We start from the raw sequence: 19547 nt of genomic DNA, 5'->3' as shown, positions 1-19547 counted from the left end.
AGCTTTCTCTTATCATGCACCTGCTTTGTGGAATGGATCAAATCACTAGTTACTTAAGCAGACTCAAATGAGACATAGTACTTTTCATTGTGAGAAACTATCAGCTAAGATAAAAAGGCCATGTTGAGTGTTCGACTCAAATCATCTTTGTCTGGTTAACCCCTAAAAGTATCGTTGATGATCTAAAGCCAAATTTTCTGACAAGCATATATGTCACAGTGGTGTGATGACATCATAAAAATGTGGGTAACTCCTGACAAACTCTTCAAAGCCTTACAGCCAAAGCGGGTTTGCATGTTTCCCACGTGTCTTTGTGGGTTCTGTCTGGATTCTCTGGCTTTTCTCCTCAGTGCAAATGTGTGTGGTGACATGATGAATCCATAAAGTATTCCCAGTAATTGTGAATGGTCAGTGCTTGTACTTGTGTACTTGTTAGGCCTCTGATGGTCTGAAGATCCCTTGATGTACCATGCTTCTGGCCTAAAGTGTGTTGTTATAGTCCAGGGGTAGCCAATTTCGGTCCTCGAGAGCCACCTTCCTGACACTCTTAGTTGTCTCCCTACTCCAACACACCTGAATCCAATGAAAGACTCATTAGCAGACTTTTAATGAGCCTTTCCGAACTTGGCCACCCCTGTTATAGTCTAAAAACACCATGTGGCTCTCAAGAAGACAAGAGAATGTAGATGATGAACAGACAAGACTTTCCATCATTGGGCGTAATGCAAGAACCTCTCGTGTGAATGCATTTTTGCAAATGTGTGCTTTAAAAACAAGTACGAGGGCTGTCAATAAAGTATAGGTCCTTTTTATTTTTTTCAAAAACTATATGAATTTCATTCATATGTTTTTACGTCAGACATGCTTGAACCCTCGTGCGCATGCGTGAGTTTTTCCACGCCTGTCGGTGACGTCATTCGCCTGTGAGCACTCCTTGTGGGAGGAGTCGTCCAGCCCCTCGTCGGAATTCCTTTGTCTGAGAAGTTGCTGAGAGACTGGCGCTTTGTTTGATCAAAATTTTTTCTAAGCCTGTGAGGCACATCGAAGTGGACACGGTTTAAAAAATTAAGCTGGTTTTCCGTGAAAATTTTAACGGCTGATGAGAGATTTTGAGGTGATACTGTCGCTTTAAGGACTTCCCACGGAGCGAGACGTCTTGCAGCGCTCCCAGGCGCCGTCGTCAGGCTGTTTCAAGCTGAAAACCTCCACATTTCAGGCTCTATTGATCCAGGACGTTGTGAGAGAACAGAGAAGTTTCATAAGAAGTCGGTTTCAGCATTTTATCCAGATATTCCACTGTTAAAGGAGATTTTTTTAATGAAAGACGTGCGGACGGGTCCGCGCGTCGGGACGCAGCCGGCGCGGTGCAGCGGCACAGGAAAAACACCTCCGTGTTGATAACCATTTGTAAAATCCAGGCGGCTTTTGATGGCTTTCAGTGGAGTGAGTATATGAGAAATTGTTTAACAGCTGGACATCAATCAATCAATCAATCAATCAACTTTTTTCTTGTATAGCGCCAAATCACAACAAACAGTTGCCCCAAGGCGCTCCAACTTGTCCTTAAGGCTTCCAACGGAGGTGTTTTTCCTGTGGCGGAGTTTCACGACGGCTGCGAGCTGACGCTGCAATCCACCCGCACGTCTTTCATTAAAAAAATCTCCTTTAACAGTGGAATATCCGGATAAATGCTGAAACCGACTTCTTCTGAAACTTCTCTGTTCTCTCACGACATCCTGGATCAATAGAGCCTGAAATGTGGAGGTTTTCAGCTTGAAACAGGCTGACGACAGCGCCTGGGACCGCTGCAAGACGTCTCGCTCCGTGGGAAGTCCTTAAAGCGACAGTATCACCTCAAAATCTCTCATCAGCCGTTAAAATTTTCACGGAAAACCAACTTAATTTTTCGAACCGTGTCCACTTCGATGTGTCTCACAGGTTTAGAAAAAATTTTGATCAAACAAAGCGCCAGTCTCTCAGCAACTTCTCAGACAAAGGAATTCCGACAAGGGGCTGGACGACTCCTCCCACAAGGAGTGCTCACAGGCGAATGACGTCACCGACAGGCGTGGAAAAACTCATGCATGCGCACGAGGGTTCAAGCATGTCTGACGTAAAAACATATGAATGAAATCCATATAGTTTTTGAAAAAAATAAAAAAGACCTATACTTTATTGACAGACCTCGTACATTTCTGTCTATACCTTTGACCCTCTCCTGCAGCAGACAGTGACAGCCTTGATGTGGTGAGACGTTTCTTAAAATCAACTGTCATGTTGAACCACTGCTTTCTTATTTCAGTCCGGCCTCCAGTAAAACGTCATTCTAGTCCAATTACAGTTTTTCCGCAAATCTGAATAGTTAATTGTGTGAGATTCAGACCATATAATATTGGGTGTAAGGTCGCAAAATATTTGACCGTTTCACATTTAATGTATTACTTTGCACCCTGACCGGCTGCGTGTGCTGCTACGCAGATGTCAATAATGGCGCTGTTAGCTGAAAGCGAGAGCAAGTCGTGTACCAACGATGCTGAAATGGGTGAATTTAAGACACCATATGAAAGTACTGATGTGGATTATGATACAGAATTACCATTTCACATTTGATGGATTTGATGGATTTTCACATTTGATGGATTACTCCGCACCCTGACCACTGTTGGACCAACGCTGCCTTGACAATGCCTCGACGCTAAGCCTCACTGACCAAATTACCTACAGAAAAATAAACTGTGTAAACAATGGAATTGGATTAGAATGGGAATAACCCTGTTGTGTCTGATGATTTGCGGGCGTTCATGCTGGTTTACAGTTGCAAATATTGTTTTTACCGGCTACATTAATGCATTCCCTGCCCACAGTTGCAGAGAATTGGATACATAAAAAACAAACACCAAAATGACCAGCATCACTCCACATCCCATTCAAAGCTAACATACAAACATGACCAACATGATTCACTGACCTGGCCAGTAGAAATGCACAGTAAATTCACTATTGTAAAACTAACACTAATAAGTTTTAAATTAACACTGCCGGTGTGCATATGATTTTACAGTCAGACAACCATGGTATATCTTAGCAGATCTTTCTGGTCCACTGACCTGGAAGGTGGCTAGTTGGAATGGACACACGCTGTAGAGCTGGTGGTCAGTGCCACCAACCATCTTCATCCACAGGGCATTCCAAGCTGACAGCTGGAACAGGTCCTGGTGCACTACTGCAGAGAAAATGTCACCACTGTTGAAAGGTGACACCATTGTTTACTCTTTTTTCACCTTATGCCACATCTTCCTGTACTCCTGCCCCCTTTTATAAGATCTCTGATTATCCCAGTTCCTTTTCCACATCTTTGTCATTATACTTTACTGTACATCTTCAATCTACTTTCAAGTTTCATCGCCTTCCTTCCTCTGTCCAGATGTCACATTAGTACCTTCCTCGCTATGTCCCTTACCACATCTACAATAGCTGTCCAGTTGTCTAGAATCACTGCACCTCCTTCCAATGCCTGACTCAACTCTTCCCTGAATTTTTCATGACAGCCTTCCTTCTTCAGCTCCCACCATCTGATCTGTAGTTCAGCTCTACCTCTCTTCCTCTTCTTCAGCTCCTACAAACTGCCATCATACAAACTGATGATGTTGTTGAGCTATGCTCTTCCCTGCGACCACATAACATGTAGCCCACCTCTGTGACCCTTCCTCCACTCTTATACATCACCTTGTGCTCCTTCATAACCACAAAATACATGTTGGTATCAGTCATTTTTTCTCCTTTTTGTATAGTACACCACCATCTACCACATTTCTCTCTGTGATAACGTATCTACCCATGACTTCCTCTTAATCTGAACAGATGTGATGTGCACTGAAGCCCGCTCCAATCAGCACCCCTTCATCCTTATGTATTTTTTAACTAACTCACCCCATAAATCTTCTTTGGCCTTCATCTAACAATCTAGCTGTGGGGCATATGTACTGATGCCATTCCTCATCACCCTTTCAATTTCTAACTTCACACTCTTCTCTCTATCAGACACTCACTTCACATCAAACACAATATTTTCTTCCCTTAGGACAGGGGTGGGCAATCATGTGCCATAAAGGGCCGAGACACTGCAGGTTTTCCGTGCAACCAGTCACCTCAGCAGGTGATTTCATTAATGATCAGGTGTCTCAGCAGGTGATTTCATTAACAACCAGGTGTTTATGTTCAGAGGAGAAGCTCATCAGCAACTCACCTGCTGAGGTGAATGGTTGCATGGAAAACCTGCAGTGTCTCTGCCCTCGATGCCCACCCCTGCCTTAGGATGACACTTGCAGCATTTCTCCTCCCATCCATACCATGGAAGAACAGTTTGAACTCATCTCTGATAGTCCTGGCCTTACTTCCTTTCCACTTGGTCTCGTACATATAGTGTGTGGACCTTTCTCCTGTCCTCATAACATCTAGCGCTCTCCCTTTACTAATCAATCAATCAATCAACTTTTTTCTTGTATAGCGCCAAATCACAACAAACAGTTGCCCCAAGGCGCTCCACATTGCAAGGCAAGGCCATACAATAATTATGAAACACAGTCTACGTCTAAAGCAACATAACCAAGGGATGGTCCAGGGTCACCCGATCCAGCCCTAACTATAAGCCTTAGCGAAAAGGAAAGTTTTAAGCCTAATCTTAAAAGTAGAGAGGGTATCTGTCTCCCTGATCTGAATTGGGAGCTGGTTCCACAGGAGAGGAGCCTGAAAGCTGAAGGCTCTGCCTCCCATTCTACTCTTACAAACCCTAGGAACTACAAGTAAGCCCGCAGTCTGAGAGCGAAGCGCTCTAATGGGGTAATATGGTACTACGAGGTCCTTAAGATAAGATGGGACCTGATTATTCAAAACCTTATAAGTAAGAAGAAGAATTAATCAAATAATAATAATATTAATAATCAAACTGCCATTCAGGGTCCCAGCTATCACTTCCACATTTCTAACTTTCCTCCTCTTCTGCTGCCTCCAGACATGTTCACTACATTTTGTTTTTGGCCCAGTCATCACCAAATTTTTGCCAGCACCCTGTTGGACAACAGCACTGGTGGTGGTCTTTGCTAACCAAGGCGCCAACTGAACCGGGAAGGGAATTTGATTCCTGATCTGCATAGTTGGTTTCAAATATTCTATGGCAGATGGCCATCCTGATGCAGCCTTCTTCCATTTGTCTAGGCTTGAGACTGGCACTCCAAATGCATTGGTTTTGTCAAGTCTTGGCCACACTGGGTGCTCCGATTAAGCTGTAGAAACATCAAGGATGATCAGTGGAAACAGGATGCACCTGGGCTCAGTTTTGAGCTTCATAGCAAAGGCTGTGAATACTTACGTACATGTAATTTCTTAGGTTTTTATTTTTAATAAATCTGCACAAATCTCAATGAAATTTTTTTTTATTTTGTGTGTAGAATTTTGAGAGAAAAAAATGATCTATTTTAGAATAAGTCTGTAACATAACAAAATGTGGAAAAAGGTGAAGCTCTGAATACTTTACGGATGCACTGTGCTTGGCTGGTGCTGCAACTTATGTCAAAAATATACTGCATCATCACATATGTCCTTAACAGAAGGTGGCAATAATGCACCATTAAGCTGGATGCCAACCACCATTAAAAACAAGAAGATCTGAATGAGCAGGGTGTGCTGGGTCTTATAGAACTTGCAACATTCAGAAATCATGCTCTGAAACTGCAAGACCATGCAAAATTCACAAATTATGCTGTGAAACTGAAAGACCATGCTCTTGAATAAAGACAGTTCATGTTACAAAAACATTTATTGACATAAACATACATGTGCTTCACTCCAAATTGAAGTACTCATCTGAACAATGGCAACATTAAGCAGTTGATGTTGTGCTACTTTATAAAAAGTAATTTAAGCCCCTTCAGCTGCTCCCTTGTTTTTGCTCGGCGTTGCCACAGCAGGTCCAAGGTAGATCTGCAAGTTGTATTGGCAGATATTTTATGCCGGATGCCTATCCTGACACAAATCCACATTACTTGGAAAAATATTGCAGGGGTGGGTTTGAACCATGAACTTTCTGCACTGAATACAAGCACACTAACCACTTGGTCACCACCCTTGCTACACTGTGCTTCGTAGGGTAACATTAACGTTAACGTCTGTTAACCACAAGATCCTCGGTTCAAATCTCAGCCTGACTGGAAACTCACTAAGGGCCCTTGGGAAAGGTCGTTAATCCCCTATTGCACCTGGTGTGTAGTGAGCACCTTGTATGGCAGCACCCTCACATCAGGGTGAATGTGGGGCATTAATTGTAAAGCGCTTTGAGTGTCTGATGCAGATGGAAAAGCGCTATATAAATGCAGTCCATTTCTGACACTCCAGTGTGACATGTATTCCAGAAAATTCAGCAGTGATGAAAGTCACCATGACCACCACATCTTTGAAAGAGCTACAAGATTCAGTAGCTGTGATTAGAAAGACTGCAGAAAACAACTTTTGCTTGTTGCTTCATCAGTCGCAACAAGTTATTACAAACACACAGTCTCCAGTCACACCCAGTGAAGCTTGAAACTCCTCAATAATCATGACCATGTTTTTGAACATAACATGAAATTGTTTTATGATTAATACAGTTACAAAATGCATCATACAAAATGGTTCCTTTAAGGGACTGGATGCCATTTTTTATGGTGTCCTTATAAATGACAGGCAACACAGAAAGTGATTGAATTCTATGAGTTGGGCCACACCAGGGCTATAAAGATATGAAACTGATCCAATTTCAATTTCAATTTATTTTCATTTATATAGCACCAAATCACAACAGAGTTGCCTCAAAGCGCTTCACACAGGTAAGGTCTAACCTTACCAACCCCCAGAGCAACAGTGGTAAGGAAAAACTCCCTCTTTGGAAGAAACCTCAAGCAGACCAGACTCAAAGGGGTGACCCTCTGCTTGGGCCATGCTACAAAACATGAATTACAGAACAATTCACAGAACAATTCACAGAACAATTCACGGACGAATATACAAGAAATGCTATTAGCGCACAGGACAGGAGGATCGCCAACACGAACACAACTCCCATCTCTGGATGGAGCTGCACCTTAAACAGAGAGAAAAAATAGAATCATGCATCAGAAAGACAAGAAATACTGTATATGATGATCCACTGATGGTCCAGAATAAACACATATTTACTAGTAAGCCTGGCTCACTAAAATAAGTTAGATGGTATGTGATGGTTAGATGGACTAGAGGTGAAACCGTCATGCACAATGGGCCCTGAGTGGCTCCTTTCTCCGCTGTGGCAGACCCTTTTACAACTTCTCTTCCATGGGCACAACAAACAGGCCAGTGTGCATCCCATCAGTCCCTTTTGTTTTCCCATCATGCCCCTACATCTGTTGCTGGATGGCAGTGTGTCTTTTTTGGGTCTCATTTACGGCCCCCTGCCTGCGAAATGTTTGGTGTTTTACTGGTTGCTGTGGTATCTTGCTAACATTTGGTTTCAGATATGTTGCATGTAAGTTATTTGTTGGTTTGGCTGTTGACAAGCATTGGTTACTGTAATTTGGGTGCTCGTAAAAAACAAAAAGAAGAAACTAAACAGCTTACTACATTTTTCAAAAATGACATATTTTTGGGGGTCTGCTGCTCCAACATTACGGGAATGGTTTCTCTTAACCAGAATAAAATGTTGCTGGCATACAGTATTTGAAAGAGATATTTCCTAATTATGAGTGGGGAACATAATCTGTGATCAGATATCAAATGAAAGCAACGTGGCATGTTCGCGTGTGGAGACCAAAACTTTGCTCTGCAATTTTGACAACACTATGAGACGTTAGACACTCACTGACTCGAGAAGATGAGGCGTTGCCCACCACAGGAACTCTGACATTTTCTGGGCTTTGGAAAAGCAGGTGCACCACCACGGCCCTCGTGGAAAGTGTCTTGTGTTCATAACCGGCACTCCAAATCCACATAAAGACCTTGTGGATCACTCAGGAAGACCATGGAAGATATTTCATGTGAAAAAAATTATGTTGCATAGTGTGATAGTTGTGTGCCAGAACAGCTATAAGAGAGCCACGTGTGGTCGCAGTGGTGAGCAGAGGCCTCACATTGTTGGCAGCGACTCCACCACATGCTCTTTCCATTCTTATTTGTTAAAAGCAATTACAGACTTCGGTACCTACATGCATATATGCTCATCACTATTATCACATAAGAGCCACAAACACCACAGTAGGCAAATGCATTAATGAAAAATAAACACCTTACCCTAAAAAAATTGCTACAAAAGGTTTTTCAATGGATTTTTGTTGTGTCAGGTGTGCTTAGTATCATACCAAAAGTCTACCACAGTCTGACCACTGGAAAGGTCTGATTTTCAAGATGGCATCTAAGATGGTCACCAAATTTTTAAAATGCCTATTACTCCTTCGTTATTCATCCTAAACAAGCATTTTAGTGCCAACCCCCATGTTTTGGGGATCTAGGAATCCAGTTAGTATTTTTAAATTGTAGTAAAGTGATCATATGATTATGAAATCACCAGGCCCATCTCTGAGATACATTGTTACTGGTGCAGATGCCAAAGAGGAGGTGAATGTGTAGATTAAGACCACTGGGAGTGAGATCATAGAAAAGCCTGGTTGGAAAATCTGTTTTTGGGATATCATTCAAATGGAAAGACCGGGCAAAAACACTTGCAGACAAGTCCACCATCTACGTTGTACAAGTTCAAACTAGTGAACTTACTCCTGTTCCAACGATTGCTGTTTGTGTCAAAAACCAGAAACTTTTCATTGGAAGATGTAATGCACTATGAGCTCAGCCCATACCCCCCAGTCCTGTTTAAAGTCAAAGAAATCTTTCGTAAAGCCACCAAGCCCCAACTAGCACATGCAGTCACTGAATTTTCAAGCAAGGAATCAAACAGAACTGTCATGGATTCTATCCCACCACTATGTCCTTGATGGTAGCTCCCTTGTTCTTGGCTTGCCATTGAAAAGGGGTGACACTTATGGTGCTATTACACGGTCATATGGCGACTCTACCACATGCTATTATGATAAAGCAACAAAGCAACTGTAGTTTTTGATGGTTATAGTGAAGGTCCTACCATCAAATACAATCGCATCAGCAATGGGGGCAAAACACCCACCAGATTGTCAGCTATAATGCAAAAACTGAATTTGCTGGAAGAAAGGATGATTTCCTTTCCAGACCTTGTACCAAACTAGGACTTATTCCCTCTGACAATGAAGTTGGAGGAGGCTACATTGTTGCCCCTGTTTGTTTGTTTTTCTGTTTGTTTGTGAACAGCCTGGAACCCACAGTTTTTCATATATCATTATGAAATTTTTACTGAAAATTCATATCCTGATAGGCAAAAACTGATTAAATTTTGAAGGTCATAAGGATTTTTCCTGAGTTTGACCTATCTTTAACATTGAATGAATTTCCAAAAATTCATAACTCTGTCAAAAAGATCAAATTACTTTTCATATTTGAGAGCATTATGTAGGATGGTATCCTTTATTGACTGGCAAAGTTTGATCTGTGGCTATTAATACACTGTAATAAGAACAGGGGTATGTAAACTTATAATCAGGGTCATTTAATTAGGTTCTGTTGTCATCATGAGTTAAAAAGAGTAAACAGTTTGACAATAAATGACTTCACCCAACCACTAAGCATGAGTGAATATAAAAAAAAAAAAAACATTTTGTGCTATTATTCATATTCTCGGAAAAATGGCCAAAAAACCTAAAATTCTGCCAGGGTAAGTAAACTTTTAAGCACAACTGTACATCCTTATGGCTATGGAATACATCACAAAATGACCAGAGGGCACAAAGATGGGCAGAGAACATATTCACCTGCTTTGGGATTCCTGCTGAGCTCCTCAGCGATGGAATTTTGAGTCCCAGGTTTTCAGGGAGATGCAGGGGTGGTGACCAAGTGGTTAATGCGCTTGGTTTCAGTTCAGAAGGTTCCAGGTTCAAATCCCACCCCTGCCACATTTCTCCATGTAATGTGGAGTTGCATCAGGAAGGGCATCTGGCGTAAAACCTGTGCCAATTCAACATGCAGATCCACCTTGGATTTGCTGTGGCGACCCCCAGTGCAAACAAGGGAGCAGCCAAAGGGACTTACTTTAGGTTTTCAGGGAGATGTGAAGGTGGCTGGAGATGAGCATGAAGCACTACCTCTACATCCCCAGAGCAGCAAGATAGAAGAATGCTTCAAGTTTGCACCACAGCCTCTTCGTTTATCCTCACCAGCCAGCGCTAGTAGGACTGCACTGCAGGAGTGGAGCCAGTATATTCCAGCAACACTCAGGTTTGTTTCTGTGTTGAGATCAGGCTTCACCCTGATGCAGAACCAGGAAGTGCCAGGACTTCTGGGAGAACTGTAAATAGTTGTAAATAATTGTGATTCAGAGTGTTATTTCTTCATGTTTGATGGTGCTGTTGTGATGGTGTTAATGTGTGGGCATTTCAGTGTGGTATGCTGTAAAGATGCACAGAAGTGTAATTTGCACAACCCAGTCTCATGGCAAGTTGTGATTCAGCAGCATGAAATATACATTCATCTATTGGTTGGTGATACTGTGGCGAAAAGAGCCTCATTTTCGTCACAGCAGCACAAATTCATTCTAATTCATTCCGTGATGGCTGGACGAAATTAAAAGTGAAGCGGGGGGGTCGGGGTGGTTATGGTTGGGGGTAGGAGTAGGGTTAGTAATAGTGAGTTTAAAAAAATCACAAAAATTTGACTCATTTTGTGACGGGCTGAATTTGCATCATAACATTAAATGGCAGCTGAGTGATATTCACGAGTTGTATGTTTTTGATGTGTTGAATACAAATAGTAAACATAAAGGGATTTAGTAATATTTAGTTATTTCTTTTACCTGCTCCTGTTTTGTTCAGAGGCTCCACAGCAGTATCCAGTATCAGTGGTGGGCACACTTCCAATAATCCGATAACAGATAATTATCGAAGATAATGTTTTCTTTATCGGATTATCTTTTTAGATAACTTTAAAAACCATTATCGGACCAATTATCTTCCGATTAATCTTTGTCCGATAACTTTTAAATCGATAAACAAAAAAAAAAACAAAGCTGAACAGCGACAAGCATTTTTAAAGTTAGTTTAGCACTCACCTGTTACAAGTTTTGTAACAGACACACAGCTATAACCTTTGCAAACAGAAGAGAGCAACTTGTATAAAACGCATCTCAATCCTCTGCAGACAAAGGAGAAATAGCCCCAAAAGAAAAAAAAATTTCCTTTAACACTATACCAATAGGTTGGCGATATGACCTAAGTCATCCAGAGGCATACATTTTTAACTTATGGTTCAAATTTTAACCAAACAAATTTTGGACAAGTTATTTAAAATTACTGTCATGTCTGAAGTTTTATTAAGTGAAAATATCAGATATATGTTTTAGTTTTAAAGTAATGTGCTAATTTTTAAGGTTTTGTGAGCACATCCTGTGACCCGCAATGCATTTGGGGTAGGATGATGTAATCTCAGTACATCACGACAGGACAAATGCATTTGAGACACTCTGTTCAGGCTCCACGGACAACAGCATTAAACTCTAGTGCCTAAAACTCTCTTGCATATATTCTCTGCATTTATAGATGTTGGTTTTATTTGCGTTTGTTAAATTCCACGCATTTTAAATGTAGCAGACAGGGATTACTGTATCTGGAATTTTGTTTTCAAGGCCTCTACTGCCATCTACTGGTCAGTAGTGTTCACTAAGCGTGTGGGAACCAGTAGATAGCAGTGTTCTATTTATTTTGACCCCGGTTATGTTAGATGATTGTCAAATCAACTTTTTGGCTTTGCAAATGGCTGTGCAATGAATGTATACATTATACAAGTTTCACTTTTTTAATGGAATTACAACCTTATTTCTTTTTCAAATTCCATTTTTTGCATCCAGCCTTATTTCCTTTAGAAATTTCCTTGACAAATAATATCAGTCTATTAGGACCTCAGGTTATGTGTTACACATATACATGTGTGTGTATATAGTATTTTCCAACTTATTCCCATTGATGAAACTTTTCATTTTCTGCCTGAAAGCTTATTAGATGTGTGTGTTCAGGGCTCCGTTTGTTTACAAAATACACACATGTTACAGACCTTGAAATCCAACAGCAGGAATTGATATTATCCAAAGATTTATGAACATACAAATTAACGTGCTTACACTTTATCATGATTTTCTCTGTTGTGAGATACACTCAATAAAAATATAAATGTAACACTTTTGGTTTTGCTCCCATTTTGTATGAGATGAACTCAAAGATCTAAAACTTTTTCCAGATACACAATATCTCCATTTCCCTCAAATATTGTTCACAAACCAGTCTAAATCTGTGATAGTGAGCACTTCTCCTTTGTGAGATAATCCATCCCACCTCACAGGTGTGCCATATCAAGATGCTGATTAGACACCATGATTAGTGCACAGGTGTGCCTTAGACTGCCCACAATAATGGCAAGTTATAACTTTCTAAACAGCGTAATTTGTAATGAAATCCGCTTCATTTATGCAGCTCTTTCGGCACCATGTTTGTTTTTTCAGAGACAGCAGTAAGCTCCTCCTACCCCTCCAAACGGAGGGATTTGTAGCCCTTCGCCTTCCCCTCCGCCTCACTCCAAAAAGAGAGACTCAGCCAGTGTTTAGCAGAGGCACTTTTACCCAGAATCCTTTGCGATCTGTCTGTTTGTTATAAAACATCAGAATTAATGCATTATTCAACATTAAAAGATATATGTTATATTTTAACTTTGTACAAATGACATAATTGGCATTAATGGAGTTATTCTATCGGTATTAATGTTATTTATAATCAAAACCATAAGTCAGCATGACTTTATTTTTCAAGACCTGCGCCTGACCGGAGTGTTGTATTGATACCTTTTTGTATTGAGACCTTTTGCTGCCTCTACTGGTGGTTGGCTCTCACTGCGGTATTGTATCACTTCCTGTTCCGGAGCACAGCGGTGTTTTGCTGTATCTGTTACCTGTTTAATCTGTGCAGTTAGATTGATCTAGTTAACTAGATAACGATTTGTTTCACAGTGTAATCTTCACGTACCTTAACTAAAGCACTCCCTCTGCTGAATCACCTCTAAATTATTTACATATTATTTACTTTGTGTGTTTTTAGGAATCCGCTAGCTTAGCACAGCTACTAGCTCTTAGCCGGTTTAGCATGGAGGCTTCTCCTGTCTCTCCCGCACTTTTCTGCTCTGGGTGTGAAATGTTTAGTTATTCCTCGGCCTCCTTTAGCAGTAATGGTACTTGTAATAAGTGTAGCTTATTCGTCGCTTTGGAGGCCAGGCTGGGCGAATTGGAGACTCGGCTCCGCACCTTGGAAAATCCTACAGCTAGCCAGGCCCCTGTAGTCGGTGCGGACCAAGTTAGCTTAGCCGCCGTTAGTTCCCCTCCGGCAGATCCCGAGCAGCCGGGAAAGCAGGCTGACTGGGTGACTGTGAGGAGGAAGCGTAGTCCTAAACAGAAGCCCCGTGTACACCGCCAACCCGTTCACATCTCTAACCGTTTTTCCCCACTCGGCGACACACCCGCCGAGGATCAAACTCTGGTTATTGGCGACTCTGTTTTGAGAAATGTGAAGTTAGTGACACCAGCAACCATAGTCAGTTGTCTTCCAGGGGCCAGAGCAGGCGACATTGAAGGAAATTTGAAACTGCTGGCTAAGGCTAAGCGTAAATTTGGTAAGACTGTAATTCACGTCGGCAGTAATGACACCCGGTTACGCCAATCAGAGGTCACTAAAATTAACATTGAATCGGTGTGTAACTTTGCAAAAACAATGTCAGACTCTGTAGTTTTCTCTGGGCCCCTCCCCAATCGGACCGGGAGTGACATGTTTAGCCGCATGTTCTCCCTGAATTGCTGGCTGTCTGAGTGGTGTCCAAAAAATGAGGTGGGCTTCATAGATAATTGGCAAAGATTCTGGGGAAAACCTGGTCTTGTTAGGAGAGACGGCATCCATCCCACTTTGGATGGAGCAGCTCTCATTTCTAGAAATCTGGCTAATTTTCTTAAATCCTCCAAACCGTGACTATCCAGGGTTGGGACCAGGAAGCAGAGTTGTAGTCTTACACACCTCTCTGCAGCTTCTCTCCCCCTGCCATCCCCTCATTACCCCATCCCCGTAGAGAAGGTGCCTGCTCCCAGACCACCAATAACCAGCAAAAATCTATTTAAGCATAAAAATTCAAAAAGAAAAAATAATATAGCACCTTCAACTGCACCACAGACTAAAACAGTTAAATGTGGTCTATTAAACATTAGATCTCTCTCTTCGAAGTTCCTGTTAGTAAATGATATAATAATTGATCAACATATTGATTTATTCTGCCTTACAGAAACCTGGTTACAGCAGGATGAATATGTTAGTGTAAATGAGTCAACACCCCCGAGTCACACTAACTGCCAGAACGCACGTAGCACGGGCCGAGGCGGAGGATTAGCAGCAATCTTCCACTCCAGCTTATTAATTAATCAAAAACCCAGACAGAGCTTTAATTCATTTGAAAGCTTGTCTCTTAGTCTTGTCCATCCAAATTGGAAGTCCCAAAAACCAGTTTTATTTGTTGTTATCTATCGTCCACCTGGTCGTTACTGTGAGTTTCTCTGTGAATTTTCGGACCTTTTGTCTGATTTAGTGCTTAGCTCAGATAAGATAATTATAGTGGGTGATTTTAACATCCACACAGATGCTGAGAATGACAGCCTCAACACTGCATTTAATCTATTGTTAGACTCGATTGGCTTTGCTCAAAATGTAAATGAGTTCACCCATCACTTTAATCATACCTTAGATCTTGTTGTGACTTATGGTATGGAAATTGAAGACTTGTGAGTGAGATAGATTATCTTGTCAATAGTTTTATATCCTCATTGAGGACAATTTTGGATGCTGTAGCTCCTCTGAAAAAGAGAGCCTTAAATCAAAAGTGCCTGAGTCCGTGGTATAACTCACAAACTCGCAGCTTAAAGCAGATAACCCGTAGGTTGGAGAGGAAATGGCGTCTCACTAATTTAGAAGATCTTCACTTAGCCTGGAAAAAGAGTCTGTTGCTCTATAAAAAAGCCCTCCATAAAGCTAGGACATCTTACTACTCATCACTAATTGAAGAAAATAAGAACAACCCCAGGTTTCTTTTCAGCACTGTAGCCAGGCTGACAAAGAGTCAGAGCTCTATTGAGCCGAGTATTCCTTTAACTTTAACTAGTAATGACTTCATGACTTTCTTTGCTAATAAAATTTTAACTATTAGAGAAAGAATTACTCATAACCATCCCAAAGACATATCATTCTCTTTGGCTGCTTTCAGTGATGCCGGTATTTGGTTAGACTCTTTCTCTCCGATTGTTCTGAGTTATTTTCATTAGTTACTTCCTCCAAACCATCAACATGTCTATTAGACCCCATTCCTACCAGGCTGCTCAAGGAAGCCCTACCATTAATTAATGCTTCGATCTTAAATATGATCAATCTATCTTTATTAGTTGGCTATGTACCACAGGCTTTTAAAGTGGCAGTAATTAACCCATTACTTAAAAAGCCATCACTTGACCCAGCTATCTTAACTAATTATAGGCCAATCTCCAACCTTCCTTTTCTCTCAAAAAGTCTTGAAAGGGTAGTTGTAAAACAGCTAACTGATCATCTGCAGAGGAATGGTCTATTTGAAGAGTTTCAGTCAGGGTTTAGAATTCATCATAGTACAGAAACAGCATTAGTGAAGGTTACAAATGTTCTTCTTATGGCCTCAGACAGTGGACTCATCTCTGTGCTTGTTCTGTTAGACCTCAGTGCTGCTTTTGATACTGTTGACCATAAAATTTTATTACAGAGATTAGAGCATGCTATAGGTATTAAAGGCACTGCACTGCGGTGGTTTGAATCATATTTATCTAATAGATTACAATTTTTTCATGTAAATGGGGAATCTTCTTCACAGACTAAGGTTAATTATGGAGTTCCACAAGGTTCTGTGCTAGGACCAATTTTATTCACTTTATACATGCTTCCCTTAGGCAGTATTATTAGACAGCATTGCTTAAATTTTCATTGTTACGCAGATGATACCCAGCTTTATCTATCCATGAAGCCAGAGGACACACACCAATTAGCTAAACTGCAGGATTGTCTTACAGACATAAAGACATGGATGACCTCTAATTTCCTGCTTTTAAACTCAGATAAAACTGATGTTATTGTACTTGACCCCACAAATCTTAGAAACATGGTGTCTAACCAAATCCATACTCTGGACGGCATTACCCTGACCTCTAGTAATACTGTGTAATCTTATCTTAGGGACCTCATAGTACCATATCACCCCAATAGAGCGCTTCGCTCTCAGACTGCGGGCTTACTTGTAGTTCCTAGGGTTTGTAAGAGTAGAATGGGAGGCAGAGCCTTCAGCTTTCAGGCTCCTCTCCTCTGGAACCAGCTCCCAATTCGGATCAGGGAGACAGACACCCTCTCTACTTTTAAGATTAGGCTTAAAACTTTCCTTTTTGCTAAAGCTTATAGTTAGGGCTGGATCAGGTGACCCTGAACCATCCCTTAGTTATGCTGCTATAGACTTAGACTGCTGGGGGGTTCCCATGATGCACTGAGTGTTTCTTTCTCTTTTTGTTCTGTATGCACCACTCTGCATTTAATCATTAGTGATTGATCTCTGCTCTCTTCCACAGCATGTCTTTTTCCTGATTCTCTCCCCTCAGCCCCAACCAGTCCCAGCAGAAGACTGCCCCTCCCTGAGCCTGGTTCTGCTGGAGGTTTCTTCCTGTTAAAAGGGAGTTTTTCCTTCCCACTGTCGCCAAGTGCTTGCTCACAGGGGGTCGTTTGGACCATTGGGGATTTTCCGTAATTATTGTATGGCTTTGCCTTACTATATAAAGCGCCTTGGGGCAACTGTTTGTTGTGATTTGGCGCTATATAAATAAAATTGATTTGATTTGATTTGATAGAGAGTTGGCTTTATGGCTGCTCTCGGAGTGCCTCTGTGCTGGGAGCTTTGTAGTAAACAAGAGCTTCCAGCAGGGGCAGAATGTTGAAAGAAAAGTGTGGTCTCGTTGGGGTCTGTTGTTGTTTTTAATATTATTATAAGCTATTATATTTGTTTTACTACTAGTTGTAGATGTGTCAGAGGTAATATTGGAAGTTATCGGTTATCTGTAACTTCCGATACATTTTTGGGTGGTTTATTGTTTAATCTTTATCGAAGATAACTTTTCAGTTATCTGATTATCTGTTATCGAAGTTAATTTTTTGGTTACCTGTGCCCACCACTGTCCAGTATACAACTCAGACTTAGTGACAATTTCACTTTTTCAGTGTTCACAAAAATGTCCTTGCAAAAATGACCAAATTCACTTAATCATGTGATGTGAATATATATACTTAAATATATGTGAATATAATACTTAAATAATTTGCAGGGGTGGTGGCCAAGTGGTTAGTGCGCTTGGCTTCAGTGTGGCAGGTTCCTGGTTTGAACCCCATCCCTGCAGGTTTCTCCATGTAATGTGGAGTTGTGTCAGGAAGGGCATCCGGTGTAAACTTGTGCCAATTCAACATGCAGATCCAATGCGGATTTGCTGTGGCAACCCCAAGTGTAAACGAGGGAGCAGCCGAAGGGACTTACCACACTAGTTAAATATTTTCCTTCGGGATAAATAAAGTTGATCTTATGCTTACTCTTACTTGTTGACCTTAACCCTCTGTTCAACGCGGATATGCGTCAAAGTCATATGACCGAATTTACTGTCCTTCCATCAAATTCCCACTCACTTTCAGTTTCATTTTGAATGTTTGTTGAAAGTGTAACCTTCAACCTATATATCAGTTTTTAAATTTTGTTGATAGACCCAGTAAAACCTGAATGATTAATAATTGTTGGAAGGCTTTTTCCTGATTTATTATGATAATGTGTGTGGAGTGGTTCTCCGTACTACACGCGTCTAGCACATGCACGAATGGGACTTCTCTCCCTCTTTTCTCTTCTCTGCCCTGCGCAATTACAAGCAGAAGGAAAACATGATTGCCCCTTTATCATTTGGTGTTAAATGTACATTCTAAACCAAACCAAAATTTATCATAATCCCACATATTTGGTTGTGAAAGTGGCGCATTCAGCGCTTGCATGAACATCTTTCCTTATTCCTCTTCTGTAGCCGGGTGGGGAGCATCTTCCCCTTTATCAATGGTGGAAAACCACATGATGTAGAACCATCAAAACCACCGATTCAAGATGGATTGATCAATGACCCCATTTGGGCTTGATGTTGATGGAAAAAAGCCACCAAAGACAAATGCTGCATCCAAGTAGACAGCAGCAGGAATGACAAAGTATCAGGTCATTCCATTGTCTAATATTACATGTCCAACACAAGTCAGAGAAGTCTTGTTTTGGACAGGAATTGTTTTTCTGAGTGGCACAAATATAATTAGTGTGGCATATTTTTGCATGTAAATAGTTGTACAAAAAAATGCCTGAAGCATGTTCTGTATTTTAATGTAAATAGTTGTATCTAAAACTTTGTTGTTTGCTATAATTGAACATTTTTTTCATTTACAGTTTATGTTTGCATTCGAAGCCAAAAAATGGTTTGCTATACATGTTTGTGGTTTTCATAGTAAAAAAAAAAGAAAAAAAAATGGATTTTATGTTCTGTGTTAATTTAGGTTCACTGTGTTAATACAGTATGTTAGAATGTAAGAAAAACTGTAAAGTCACACAGGTGAGGTTGTGCTGAACAAAATGACACCAAACAAGGCAATGTAAACAGTTTTTAAGGTCAATTATGAAGGTAAAACCAAAAGTCGTCAAACACGCCCAGTTACACTGTGGACTCCAGAAGGTTAAAAGATCATCAGGTGCATTAAAAACATGCATTGTTTGTAGTAAAAAATACCACACAGGCATTGTGGTTCTTCTTCTGCTTCCGTTGCCACCGAAGATCAACTTTTTCCATCTCACCCTGTCCTCTCTTTCTTCCTCCATCACACCAACCACTTGCATGTCCTCCCTCAGCACATCCATAAACCTCCACTTTCCTCTCCCTCTTCTCCCTGTCTGGTAGCCACAATTTCACACAAGCATTGTGGCTATGCATCTTAAAATAAAATACAATAAGACCTCAACACAGTGGCCTGCACCTGTTACTTTTAATGGAACGATGTCTCAAAGAGCAAGTATGAGCCAAGATCTGGGCATTGAAATTTAAATTTCAAATAAAAATAAATTTGTATGTGCAATCTGTAAATGTTTTCTAAAGGAGTCAGAGATGAGATGCAACATTAGCTGACCTGCAGCAATTCTGATAACTGAATACTTTGCTAATCAGTGAAACCTTCCATGCTCAGAGCTCCTGGCATTCACAATTCATTTATACAAGGACAAATTACAACATACGTTACCCAAAGCACTACACGAGTAAGGTCTAT

The sequence above is a fragment of the Thalassophryne amazonica genome, chromosome 8 (assembly GCF_902500255.1).
Source record: "Thalassophryne amazonica chromosome 8, fThaAma1.1, whole genome shotgun sequence".
In the NCBI taxonomy this organism is placed as follows: Eukaryota; Metazoa; Chordata; class Actinopteri; order Batrachoidiformes; family Batrachoididae; genus Thalassophryne; species Thalassophryne amazonica.
Note: the sequence above shows the minus strand (reverse complement) of the source record.